At 39.9% G+C, this 13,903-nt stretch overlaps 1 protein-coding gene across 3 annotated transcripts in view; it reads right to left on the bottom strand.

Annotated features, from left to right (window-relative positions):
* The window catches only part of LOC137255223 (probable serine carboxypeptidase CPVL), a 34,167-nt gene extending 30,431 nt beyond the window's left edge, over window positions 1–3,736 (bottom strand). The window contains exon 1 of one of the 3 annotated variants that reach the window (XM_067792653.1): window positions 3,560–3,736. The gene's annotated coding sequence lies outside the window, so the exon portion shown is untranslated. The remainder of the gene's footprint in view (window positions 1–3,559) is intronic. The other 2 variants (XM_067792652.1, XM_067792654.1) reach the window with 2 other exon arrangements.
* Between the last annotated feature and the right edge of the window lie 10,167 nt (window positions 3,737–13,903).

Genomic DNA, 13,903 nt, shown 5'->3' with positions numbered 1-13,903 from the left:
ATTTATAATGTTGAATATTTACTGAAGACACAAGAAATACCAAATGGGAACCTTTCTTGGGTAAACTGAGTGGTCAGTGTTCCCAGAAATTATTGAGAAAATCTTTGTTTTTTTTCTAATGATGCTAAGACTGGAAAAAGGGCTTTTACTATGCACTAAGCATACTAAATAAGGGAGACAACTCTTGAAGGCTTAGAAGGCAGCTCATTACGTCAAGAGTTATCTCCCTTGTCTGAGCAGACGGCTTCCTGCGTTGACATGGCAGGATTTACAGCAAGAGAGAACAGAAAGCTCATTCTAGATGATTTTGAAAGGGGTGAGGCTGATGCTAAAGTGTTAGCTTGTAGACATGGTATTCCTCTGTCTACAGTATACAGAACTTTGAAGAATATTCAAACAGGAACTGGGATAGAGCACAAAGCAGGGGCAGGTCGGCCTAGGAAATTCAGTGTTGTGGATCGCCGAAGACTTGGGCAGATTGTGAGTAGGGGCAATTTGAAAAGAGTTGAGAACATCAGAAATGAAATGATTAGCAGAGGAAGTCCTCAGGTATGCATTGAAACAGTTAGGCAGGAATTACAGAGACTTAATTGGGTGAAAAAACGTGGAATTCCCTCGCCGTTGATGAAAGATGCACGAAAGGAAAAACGTTTAAACTGGTGTCGGGCTCATGAAAATCAAGATTGGGATAATGTTTTCTTTTCGGATGAAAGTTCTGTTTGGCTTTTCCCTAATTGTGTGAAAATTTGGACCAAAGATACTGTCAAACCTATCTACCAGCGACCAAAACATAGCCCGAAGTTTCACATGTGGGGTGGCATATCGGCTCGTGGAGTGACGCCATTGTGTGTTTTCATGGGAAACTTGACAAAAGAAAGATACGTTGACATTCTAAATGGTCACCTTCTTCCAACAGCTCAAACATTGTATGAAGATGATTGGATTTTCCAGCATGATAATGACCCAAAACACACTGCGCGCTACACAAAACAGTGGTTGTCGGGTGAAAATGTTCAAGTTTTAGACTGGCCCAGTTACAGCCCAGACCTAAACCCAATTAAGAATGTGTGGGGAGTCATGAAGGACAGAATAAACCAAAAGGGACTGAGAAATATTGAAGATATGAAGGCCGAGGTGGTCCAATATTGGGATACCCTGTCACACGATTACCTACAAACTTTGATGGGTAGTTAGCCTAGGCGTATTCAGGCATGCATTGCTGAGCGAGGAGATCTAACAAAGTACTAAAACAAGACTGAGACTGTAAAAGGATGATGTTTTAACATGTTTATGTAAGTAAAACGCCAGAAGTTAATAAACGTAATGAGTTACATGACGCAACATGATTCTCAATAATTTCTGGGAATACTATATCTAATCTAATCTTCACTTACCAGTGTCCTCTCACTTAGCCAGATTCTGTAAAACTGGTCTGTCACATAACCAGAGTGGGGTTAGTGTTTTGAAAACACTTAGTCCAGATGAGTCATAATTTGTTTTAAGAAAGTGTTCAATTTGTGAGATTTGTGAAATCTGTGAGATTCATGTAAATTGATATGGTATTATTTGAATATTTTTTGAGGATTTGAGGAAATGCTCAAATGTTAACACTCATCAGTAGTGACATTTGCATCAAAGTGAGATACATTATATAAGTAGTGATGTTAGTGAAATGATTTTAACGAGTCCAAGATTATTTATGCAAAATAGTTATTATTTCGAGCATAAACATTTAGGCCATTGGTTTCTAAAATGTAAGTTGCATAAATATACATGTTAACAAAATGTTAAAAATACAAAAACAAACAAACACACACTTGCAAAAATTTACATTGTGTCACATTGTAAATATAGACTATAACCCTTGGAAAAAGGATCTTGCTTCTGTGGCTACTGCTAATTACCTGGCAGGCATCTCTCTACCAGCCATAGTGCAATGTTGGGAGCACCTTTAGAATACAGAACCACAACTTCATGTGAGGACATTCTCTGTCATAGATCACATGTCACTGAGACAGACAACCAGTTGGCAAGAACCCATTAGATGCGAACCTGCGACCTTCGAATTGTTAACCCGACTGCTAACCCACTGCGCTATGTCCACACAATAATACAATGGGTAAATTTAGCGACTCATTCCTGTGACGTCATGGAAATATAATATGCTTGTATATATTTCTCCTTATGAATGCATTTTATCTAATGCATTAATTTCAGTTTTGTATAAATATGCAAACATAAAGAGAAAATCAAACATATTTAAAGCTTCATTTTCTGATTGTATCACAAGAGTACAAATTAAGCATAAGAGTACAAAAGTAAACCATAACCCCCATCTCCAACAAAAACCTTCAAAATTCTGATTAAGATTGTACAGGTGGGCTACTCAGTCTAGTAAATGTAAACTCACTACATTGCGAAGTAACACAAATAAAATATGATATAAATGAAATGTATGTATACTTTGTTACTTACAGCTTAAAACATTTTGTGAGTGGCGACCATTTTTTTTCAAAGGCATTCTATTTGTTTTTCTTAAATGTAATAAACCTTTCAATAGCATAAGCCTATTTGATGTCATTTATAAGGTTATCAATTAATAGGGTGTTGCCGTTTAGACTGCATAGAAATATATGTCTTTTGCTCAGTCAGATTAAATGATATAACAGTTCGTATTGACCAGGATAGCCAAAGTTATACTCATATTAATGTGGGTAAGCAAAAACTCTCCCAAATTGCTTTACGTGTTCACATTGAAGAAAAACATGAGCAGTCTTCCCTGTCATAAAATGTGCATATATCATCGTTTACTTGGTTCATAGCCTTTAATTAATTCTTGGTGTAGACTATGCGATGCATAAATTTAAATTCAATTAGTTTTACGTCTTTTGTACAAGACGTGGACTGGAGAAATGTATTTTTCCAATTTGGAGAAGTGAGATTGAAGTTTTCCACCTATATTTCACACACTGTGGGACATGTAGTAGTGGTAATGACATTGTCATAAAAATATCTAGGGCACTATCCAGGCTTAAGCAAGTAAAGTAAACTGTTTCCAACAGTCAAGTTCGATTTTATTAAACATGTTTGCTGGTTGATGCACTGTTTCCACTTAGAGGGGAAGCTACTTAAAAGTCTTTGATAATCTAAGAAAGTTCCTCAGATGTTATGTAAGTTTCTCAGTTCAATAAAAGTCATTAAGCCTTTTGTGTTACATATGTCCCTAACATACCATGCCCTTGTCATACCAATTTTGTGTAAAGGGAGTTTTACCTTTAAACTGATGATTCAACCAAAGGGGTTGAGACAAGATGTAATCTATATTCTGGATATTCTTTCTCGGTGTTTAAATAGTTTGACCAGGTATCCATAACAGATCTCCAATAGGGATTTCTACAGGACCGCATCGCGGCTCTCGGCTACCTTCATCATTATTCCTAATCACATTAGTCCTAAAATATGGAAACAGCATTCATCATATTTTCAAAAGGATCGTCAATTGATATCTCCCCGCAGTCATCATGCAACCACACAGAAAAATTTCATATACACCACCAACCTGATTTGGCATACAGTACAGTAGTTCTGCAGAGTGATTGTTTCTAGAATCCCTAAACAGGCAGCCTACGGCAGTACACTGCAGACTGATGACTAACTTTCCCGGTTATTGGTCATGTGAAAGTCACATGTCGTTATAATCACAGGCAAACTGTAGCGGAAATGGGTTGCGCAGCATAGAGAAAATGACCAGTCTTCTTAGCGAGCGAAGCGAGCAAAGGTTGGCAACGTATACTTTCCTCGCTTTGGTTTCGAAAAATACATTTTGTGTCAAAATAAAATATTGCCAGCACCACTGGGTTGCGTTGTCACATGTCCAGCCCTATGTTGAACAATTACTCACGTGAAATATTTTTTATTCGACATGTGAGGCGCAACTCGTGATATATCTAGTCCAGCTTATAACTAGACGACTTCGCACTATAGACTACCAAGATGCGCCCGATCATAGAACTAGAGAAAGACTTTCTCCAGTTCTATGGCTCGATGTAGGCCTTGGCCGGAATACGAGTTTATTCACATGAACTAGGTATATCAGGCTGTTGTTAGCCCCAATTTCCCCCTTCCAGCCCAACAGAGCGAAGCCACAAGAGGGTAGGTAGGTAGGTAGGTAGGTAGGTAGGTAGGTAGGTAGGTCCTTAAAAGGCCTATATATGCGCCCAACACTTAACAAACAGTTATATTCTTGTCCAGTTAAATTACGTCGTACTTTTCCGATTTTACGAGGAAGTCTAATACAGCTCTTTGTATGCAACCATACATTAAGTTATCGCCAAGTATTGCGTTCAGTGTTAAATTAGTTTTGGTTTTATTAAGCACAATGTCTCTAAGAGCCTTACGTGGGTTTTCATGAGCTGGACATTCAATGAGGTAGTGCTGAACTGTTTCTTGGCAGTGTAAGTTACAGCTTTCGCACATAGGGGAATGTCTTTATCTAAAATGCTTTTATATGCCTTTAATCCACAATGACCAAGCCTGAGGCGAGTTAAAACAACTTCATCTCTGCGGCAACGACGACGAATTTTAAAATGTTTATTTACTGCAGTACATGTGTCTGCCTGTAGTGTCATTGTCCCATGTATTTTGCCAAGAGGCATTTATTGACGATGAAATGACAAACCAGCAATCTCTTGGAATGGGCTTAAATCACTGAATTAACATCTGGCCGTGGTCTGTTGCAAGCCATCTTAGCTAGTGTGTCTAGTACTTCGTTCCCAGCTACACCAACATGTGCAGGAATCCAAACAATATCACAGCTGATGTACATGGAGTTTAGAACAGTATCAAGATACAAGATGTCGTATATAATGTCACTGCGTGGACCTTGGACACCTGATCGAATTGCTTGTATAGCTGATAACGAATCAGTAAAAATTATTGCTTCGTGCTCATTATCTTTTACCCATTTTAAAGCTTGAAGTATGGCTGTTAATTCTGCTGCAAACACAGCCAGATTATCAGTCAGTCTAAATCTTTTAGATAAACCAAGATTGGGTATATAAAGGGCCCCACCAGCATGACCGGTTCTGGGATCCTTTGAAGCATCAGTGTAAATATGAGTAAAATTAATATATTTGATGTGAATGCAGTCTTGGGTTAGGATTTTAAGAACACTTGGTGACATTTGTTTGTTTACAAGTTCCGATAAATCATGAGAAATCGAGGGTTGTGTTAAAGTCCATGGAACTGTTTTAGGTAGAGATTGCGCAGCATTCAGCTGAAGATTATTCAACTCGTACTGCGATGCAAATTGTTGAACAAGTAATCCAAATGGTGGTTTTCCATGATTCCAATCACACATGACAAATTCCACAGAATCACACAAAATATCAGTTGCTGGTTGATACCTAGAGGAAGCTCTTAAAGATAAGTAGTACTTAAGACCCACTTTAAGACGATGATATTGCAAAGGAGGTTCTGAGCATTCCACCTGCAAGACAGACACCGGTGTAGTAGGAAAGGCACCAGTGCATATCCGAAGAGCTTTAGCTTGAACACGATCAAACTTAGCCAAATGACATTTTGCAGCATTCATGAAGACTTGACAACCGTATTGTAACCCAGACAAAATGAGTGCTTTGTACAAAAGAAGCAAGGACGATTTATCAGCACCCCACTTTGTGGCAGACACGTTCTTCAGTAAATTGAGAGCTTTAGTGCATTTTGATGAAATGTAGTTGATGTGGCTGGACCATGTGAGTTTTTGATCAAAGATTACATCCAAGAATTTAAATTCAGAAACAAATTTTATATCCTGACCCCCAAGGTGTAGCTTCAGATTTGGGAGAAGTTTACGTCTTGTGAAAAACATAGCAACTGATTCAGAAGTTGATACCTTGAAGCCCCACTTTGAACACCAAAGATCGATAGAATTTAGAACCAATTGAATAGATTTGTGAACAAACTCAATGTTTCCAAAACGTCTCCAACAAGCACCATCATCTGCAAACTGTGATGCGTCAATATTTAACGGAAGTTCAGAAGAGAAATCATTGATCATGATATTAAAGAGCAAAGGGTTTATAACACTGTGCCCTGTGGAGTGCCATTTACAATAATTCGCATGTCAGACACGTGTTGCCCAATACGAACCTGTATGGTTCGATCAGTTAGGAAGGACTTTATCCACTGTAGCATTCGTCCCTTTACCCCAAAACTTTGCAGTTTAAATAAAAGACCATTTCTCCATAACATATCATATGCCTTTTCAATGTCTAAAAATACACACAGCATATACCCTTGGTTTCCTAGTGCTTTCTGTGCTTCATTTTGTAGTCGAACTAAGTGATCTGTGCATGAACGAGTTTTTCCTAAACCCACACTGTAGCCTCGCTAATAATTCATTTGATTCTAAGTAGAAACTCAGACGGTTTGTGACCATCAGCCTCAGCCTCAGCTCCGGGGTCAGACCACATCGCCTACACAATACTAAAGAAACTACCCACGAACATTCTAAATCTTATTGTAACACTTTTCAACCTAAGCTAAACACAAGGACACCTACCCACCTCCTAGAAAACAGCAAAGGTTGTGCCCATCCTAAAGCAAGGGAGACCCAACAACTCCCCAGATTCTTTTAGACTCATCTCTCTGACTTCGCACCTATGCACAACCATGGAAACCGTTATAAATTATAGACTAAAACTTCACATTCTGTCTCATAATCTCATAAAACAGGACTAGGACGGCTTTACTCCAAATCGACAAACTTTAGACCTCATTTTTTCATTTGGAGCAAGACATAAATGTGCCAATACACATTGGCCATTTTCATCGACTTTAGTAAAGCGTTTGATATGGTTTGGCACAACGGTCTCTTTAAAAAAATACAGCTAAATGCCACACACGGGCGAGTTGCACATTCATGGTTTCTTTAAAGAGAGAAATAATTATCAAAACTCACAACACCCTCTCGGACCCTTTTCCTTTAGAAAACAGGACCCACCATGGGAGCATAATATCCCCAACACTATTTAACTTTATGACTAACGACATCTTTCCGGACGGTTCACTCCCATTTGTGAGAACTCCCACTTGTGAGACTCCAAGTTGTGAGACAGTGAGGTAGGTTATTAACGAAGAAAACACACCATACTCCCCTATCTGACAGAATGGAATAACTTTAGGTAGTAACGGTTTGTGTAAGTGACCTCGTGAATAGAACATACATTTTATTCTGACACAGAGGACATACAGCATATTGATACATATTGTAATATTAGGATGTTTACAGAAATATTTGGAAAGAAATTGATGTCATTTAATGCTGGACAGAAAGATATAATGTGGAGTTCATCACAGACAGATGATGCACAAAAGTTTACATCTTTCAAAGTCGTAACAATGTCATGTTTCATTGGCCAAGTGTTTTGAAGTTCTAAATTTAGTTAACCGGGGCTTAAAGTAATGAGGTAATTGCAACAAATAAGGTTATAAAAAGCAAATGATGTGATAAGCATGACGGTTGATAACAATGGAAAATTAAGACCAGCATTTGAAAACTATAAATTGTACATTACAGCGTTAAAAAGGTATTCAACATGTCATTACAACACTGAACATTTCAGTCTAGTTTGATAGAAGTTTTACGTTTACAGAGATACTGATGGGATGTCTACCCAACTGACTATAAATCATACAATCTGATTGCAATAACTGATTGAACTATAATTGATATAAATATACATTGTATTTATTAACCTTTGACTGCTCTTTCTGATCACCATTATATGGCTGTCCTTCAGCTAGTACCGATATTGGCCTGGCCCCTCCATATCTTTGATAAACTGTTTAATTATTTCTGTATCTACCAATGTTCTTTATTGAAATCAATAAATGCTCTTTAACGAACAAAGTCTTCTGCGCCAAGTAACTCACTAATGAACTATGCCTCCGGTGGGTATCCTTCAGCAACGGGGCTGTTCCCACTTTCATTGCAGGGATGTGGAAGCACCACCAATGTGCACTCAACCATTACTTAGTGTGTCTCACAACTGGGGGTTCTCACAAATGGGAGGATGCCTTCCGGACAAGTGGCAAGAAATTTCTACAGCTAAATTTGCAGACGACATTTCATTTTAGACTTCTTCAACCCCTATCACACAGGCCACAAGCAAAACTCAAAATGGGGGTTCCATATAAACGTCAAAACGTGGGCATATTATTTAAAAAAAAAGATGCAAAAATTACACGACTAAATTACAATTTAACAAACAAGAAATTCAATTTCAAAAAGTAGCAAAATTCTTAGGTGTAACTTTTGACGAACACTTAACATGGACACCCCGCATTAATAACTTGGTCACCTCATGTCAGAAAGATTTAAACCTGATGCGAGCCATCAATGGTTCTACATGGGGTGCCGACGAACAAACACTTATCCACATAATAAAGGTCTCATACAGTCGAAATTGGACTACACCGCTCCGGTCTTACACTCCCTCACCATTGGCAATCTACAAAAACTAAATTCCATACAATATGAGGCCCTCAAAATTGCCCCCGGCGTTAGCACGGGCGTGGTGTCCATAACACTCTTCTTGAACTAATAGGCATCCTTTCAATCAAAACAAGAAAAAAACCAGACAGCACTCATTTACTGGGCTGGGTCCCAACACTACCCAACCTTTAAACTTATCATGACAAAATACTCAAATACTAAGAAATCAACCATCAAAAAGTTGAAAAAAACCCCACCATCCCCCACATAGCTCCCCTACTCACCCACCTCAACAGTCTGCTTGATGCACAACAACCAAACACCATTCAACACACACCAACCATCAAAAGCTACATACACGACAAACCGCTACAGACACCACACTGGTCACCACACTACTAAACCTACCTAAAAACACTGACATTTTCTCTAAAACAAATCTCATACAGTCACACATAAACTCAAACTTCTCCAATCACACACAGAGGGATTTTAGATTTTAGTAACACACAAAGTAACAGCTCACTAAAATCTAAAATCTCACCCCAACTGTTTAGACATGGGATCCAAAATCATTCTTCATAGCGCGGTCGCTTTCTCCGACATTCGCGCGCCCCACCACTAAATGTCGATCCCGTCTCGCCTAACTGGCCCAGTACTGCAGCCCCCAACACAGCTTGGCCACTCAGCCACCGTTACGTAACAACACACATACTATAGCCCCTCCCCGTTACCTCTCTGTCGCTACTCTCCTGCTCTGATCACACTAAGCAAAAACCTCACCCCACTACTTATACACTACCACGCCACAGCCAACCTAACTAACACCCCTCCCCCTCTCCCCCGTCCTCCCTCAAGCCCCACACCCACCCACACATATCCAACACAACGTACCCCCACCGCAGCATCACCCACCTTCTTTGTCCTTCTTTCTGTATCATCCCTTATTCATATACGTACAGCTTACATATAACATAACATAAGTCCTCTATGCTATACAACCTTATTCTCGCCGCCCCCGAAACCCCTCCACCCCAAACCCCTCAACCCAAAATTATTAGCTATCTATTCACCTCACCCGTCTCATCTGAAGCAAAGGTGTATTTTTCCCTTTCTCTTTATATCTTTCGGTTTTTATTTTGTTTTATTACATGTTTGTTAATTGTTTTACATTCCCAAACTATATAAGTTTAATCCCCTCTTTAACAGGTTTTGGGGTAGGTGTTTTTACCCTGTACCCTTGCTATTTATCGTTTACCTAAAACCCCACGACGAGAGATATCGTCGTCAAAATTCGGTTGCAGACGCCCCTCGTATTGGGCGACCTCGAGCGACCACTGCAGCACACGATCCATGTACATCCGGGTACATTACCTGCGTCATCGAACAGTTACGGCGACCAGTACCGGTCATCAAATACCCGGATTGAGGAGACTTTCTGTACAGACCGTCAGAAACAGGTTGAGAGAGGATGGTTTACGTGCCATCGTCGACATCGAGTTCAATGGTGCCCCAACGTTCAGGCCTAGACCCTTGTCGAATTGGCGTAGAATCTGGTTCAGAGATAAATCACGATTTCTATTGGAACAACGCGATGGCAGGATGCGGTGGTACAGACGCCGACGCTTGCGTTCCCCAGGTGGGCAGATTTGTCCGGGGCAGTGTTATGATGTGTGTGTTTGGGTGGGTGGGTGAGGGGAATCACCTTACGTTGGAGGAGTGATTTGGTGATGATCCAGGGCAACCTGACAACTCAAAGGTACTGTGACGAAATCCTACGCCAACACCTCCCGCCAGAGGGAGCTGTTTCAGATTTGGGATATTATATTTTTGGAAGAACGGTGTGTCTTTATGCTTTCTAAATTTATTAAGGTAGTGACACCGCTGATGTTTAGGTGCCAAACATGTATTATTAAACCAATCTGGGTTTGGTTTGGACGATGTAATGATCCGCTTCATGCACTCCGCTTACATCACTCAACTTTTTTGTCACAATCAGAACATATTACTTCTGTTGCATCCTCCTACTCGTTCGACAGGTATAAAAGATTTGAGACATATTCACCTTCCTTTTCGGGTTTCCAGACGTACTTAACAATAGGTGTATTTAGCGGCGATTCATTGGTAGCGAGCTGCTTGCCATGTATCGACAATAGAAAAACGATATTGGAAGATGCTGAGATTCATAACGGGAGACAATATCAAATGTTGATATCTGGTTAAGGACTGCATCTGACCCGATGACATAGTCGATCACACTGCACCCTACGTGACTTATAAACGTATAATCACCTTTACCCTTGTCTGAACCAGATCTTCCATTTGCAATATGGATGTTAAGCAGGCGACACATTTCTTGAAGAAGTCAACATTTGCTCTCATTTGAAATGTCCTAAATTAGAGAACTGAAGACACATACGACGTACAAATAGCTCAAACACTTGTCGGACATAACTGTCTTGAGTTTTGTCGACCACGATGGTGGATATAGCAACATGGAGACAACGCATCGGAAGATACACACATCGCGCAGGTTGGAGCCAGATAGACAAGATGGCAACTGTGTATAATCCAGAAACGAACTGGTCAGCAACAAATGAATATAACTACAGAATGGTGAGCCTTCTTGTTGTTGCATGCCTGCTCGGTAGTATTCACCACTCAATCTTTTTAACTTTGCCTTTTCAGTAACAAGAGGGTTACTTGGATGTGATTTACAGTATGAAAGTATATCTGTCGACAATGTGTACGGATCAGTGACAAGTTGTATCAACCACGAAAACGATCACATCCCTGTGCGTAATATACCGTTGGGGGAAGCTCGGTGTAAAGAGCTATTGTGTTGTGGTGACGTCGAACAAAACCCCGGCCCAGTCACCCAAGCAGCACTTGACAGTATGAAAGCTGACTTATTATCTGCTCTCACTGAGATGAAGAATGTTATTCAAGGCGACGTCATGCAACTAAAACAAGAGGTTTTACTCACACAGGAAGATGTGAAATCCCTTACGAATTCATTAACTGAGCTGAAGAGTGATGTTGGTAGGCTCAGTGAAGATCAGCATGTCCTACGACTAGACATAGACTCTCATAGACTAAAAGAACTATCAGATACGGGAAAGAAGGATACTATAATAATGACAAACTTGTTGTAGACAATGTCAGTACCTCTAGCGACCACGTGATTGGAGGATGCCGGGAAGCTAGGCGCAAAGTACCTAGATCCAACACTGTATCGGATGGCCCTAGGAGGCGTACGAGACAGTACCGGGAGTACAGAGACAGGCCGGGCCCCAGTCAAAGCAAACCATATCCACGAGGATTTGTCCAACAAGGTCACTGAATCAGGTAGTGGCGTTTCGTTTGTAACATGGAACGTATCTGGACTAGTTAATAAATTACATGATCCTGACGTTATGAACTTTCTTAAAGAACATGACGATATTCATCTATCAGAGACATGGGTTGCTGACTTCAGAAGTATTCACTCAAACAATATGCTGATGATTACATCAGTACTGGACAAGTCTTAACCTATGCTTCCTGGAAGAGGGTCGTCAAGACAAAAGTGAGATCTTACCATACTGCAGCCTGGACACACAGGACATCTAGTGATAGCGAACTCTCACTCTTTGCCAAATCCACCCGAGTCTAAGTGTACATCCAGCCTGGACTCTGTCAAAATCAAAACCATCTTCAAGAACAGCTTCTTTATTTCTCATCAAGATGTGCTCAGTCTACAAAGATGCACATCTTGATTTGACACTGTGTGACAGGTGCGGCCTGTTCTACATGAATCCACTGATTCATATCGTGACTGCCTGTGATTATCTCATCGACACCAGAGACAAACTGCGGTGCGCCCTAGTAAACATTGAACCCATAGACTTCAGCGTTTATCTGCAAAGTCTGTCAGAACAGGAACTTGTGCTGTGTTTGCTCTCGTGCAGACCAAAGAACAAACTAAACTGCGGTGAGAGGGCGTTTCTTGAAGTGTCTCTGACATTTCTAAACTCAGTGTGTAGAGACTTCTACTGCCCCAGATGACGTTGTCAAAAAGACCTGTCGTAAAATAAATTCATATGACATTGATATGAATTCCTGCCCGTCTGTAAATAACATCAGTGTTACAATATTACTAAACATTCATTATTTATAGCATGCAATATGTGTATCTGTGTATCTTGTTCGAGAACTTTCATGTCTTTGAGGGATAAATAAACCATAATATCCATCTAACCTAGTCAAGAGGACCATCTCCACCAAACTACATGACAAACCCAAACTGACCAAGCAATAAACCGCCCCATTAGAATTACCCTTCCTTATTTTGGCAAGACCTCCCATCAAAAAAAAAAAAATAATAATAATAACAAAACGTTTTGAGACTAAATAAAGAGGTATTCAGGTAGATATGATACTAACCGATGGATACAAACGCAATCAGTATTCATATTTTAGCTTTGTTTCTAAGAGGCCAAGCTCAGCCGTGCCGAACAGCGATTTGACACTTTTGATCGAGATTATGTTGAGAATGGAGTGAAAAAGGGACTTTGCTTTAAGCAGGGAGCCTATATAGAGAGGGAGAAGAAACACCTCTAAAAGTCACTGAACGTATGTCTCGCCTCGTCACGTGACCAGTGTAGACAATATGCCGACAGCTTAGTATTTAAAGGTCACATGCAACCAAAAACCAAAAAATCAAACATAATTAAAAGAGAATTATCACTTATTCATGACATATAATATACATTGTTGCTTGTAAAAAAACCCAAATAAACAAAATTATAAACGTACAATCGTGATTCAAGAGTGCAATATTTTGCACTTGGGCTTACTTCCCTCGAAACGTAGCCCTCGGAAGACCGAACCCAGTCATAGAGGGTGATTTTGCACTCAAGTGTAACAACGGCTTCCAATTGGTTGGTTCATTTGCTGATACGCTGAATGCTCATTGTGTGTACAGAAAGATGATCTGTTTGATGGGCATTTTAGAAGTATGTCGAGTCACAAGAAAGTAAGATTCCTTATGGATAACAAATTCTTTGATTGTACTTGATGGGTCGTTTCAGTATGGATCACATACACTAGAAGTTGTTAGCCATAAGAAGTATATAGAGATGCTTTTGTTCTCTACAAGTTCTCTGAATTTGAGTGCGATCAGATCAAAAATCATCTCAGTAGAGATGGTGAACTTGTTTGCAAACCACAGACAAAAACATGTCATGTGTACAAGTATCACACCTGCCCGATTACATAATGTGTCAGAGACAGGACTCGGGTGCACGAGTCATAAATCAATATATTTTCTTTATGGCGTATAGCCTGATAGGTACGTGTTCAAATTGGTCAATGATTGAAGCTGGGTATTGCATATTGTCTCTACATACAGTCATGCAGACATAT

The sequence above is a fragment of the Haliotis asinina genome, chromosome 11, assembly GCF_037392515.1.
Source record: "Haliotis asinina isolate JCU_RB_2024 chromosome 11, JCU_Hal_asi_v2, whole genome shotgun sequence".
Taxonomy (NCBI): domain Eukaryota; kingdom Metazoa; phylum Mollusca; class Gastropoda; order Lepetellida; family Haliotidae; genus Haliotis; species Haliotis asinina.
Note: the sequence above shows the minus strand (reverse complement) of the source record. Positions and strands in the feature narration are given on the sequence as shown.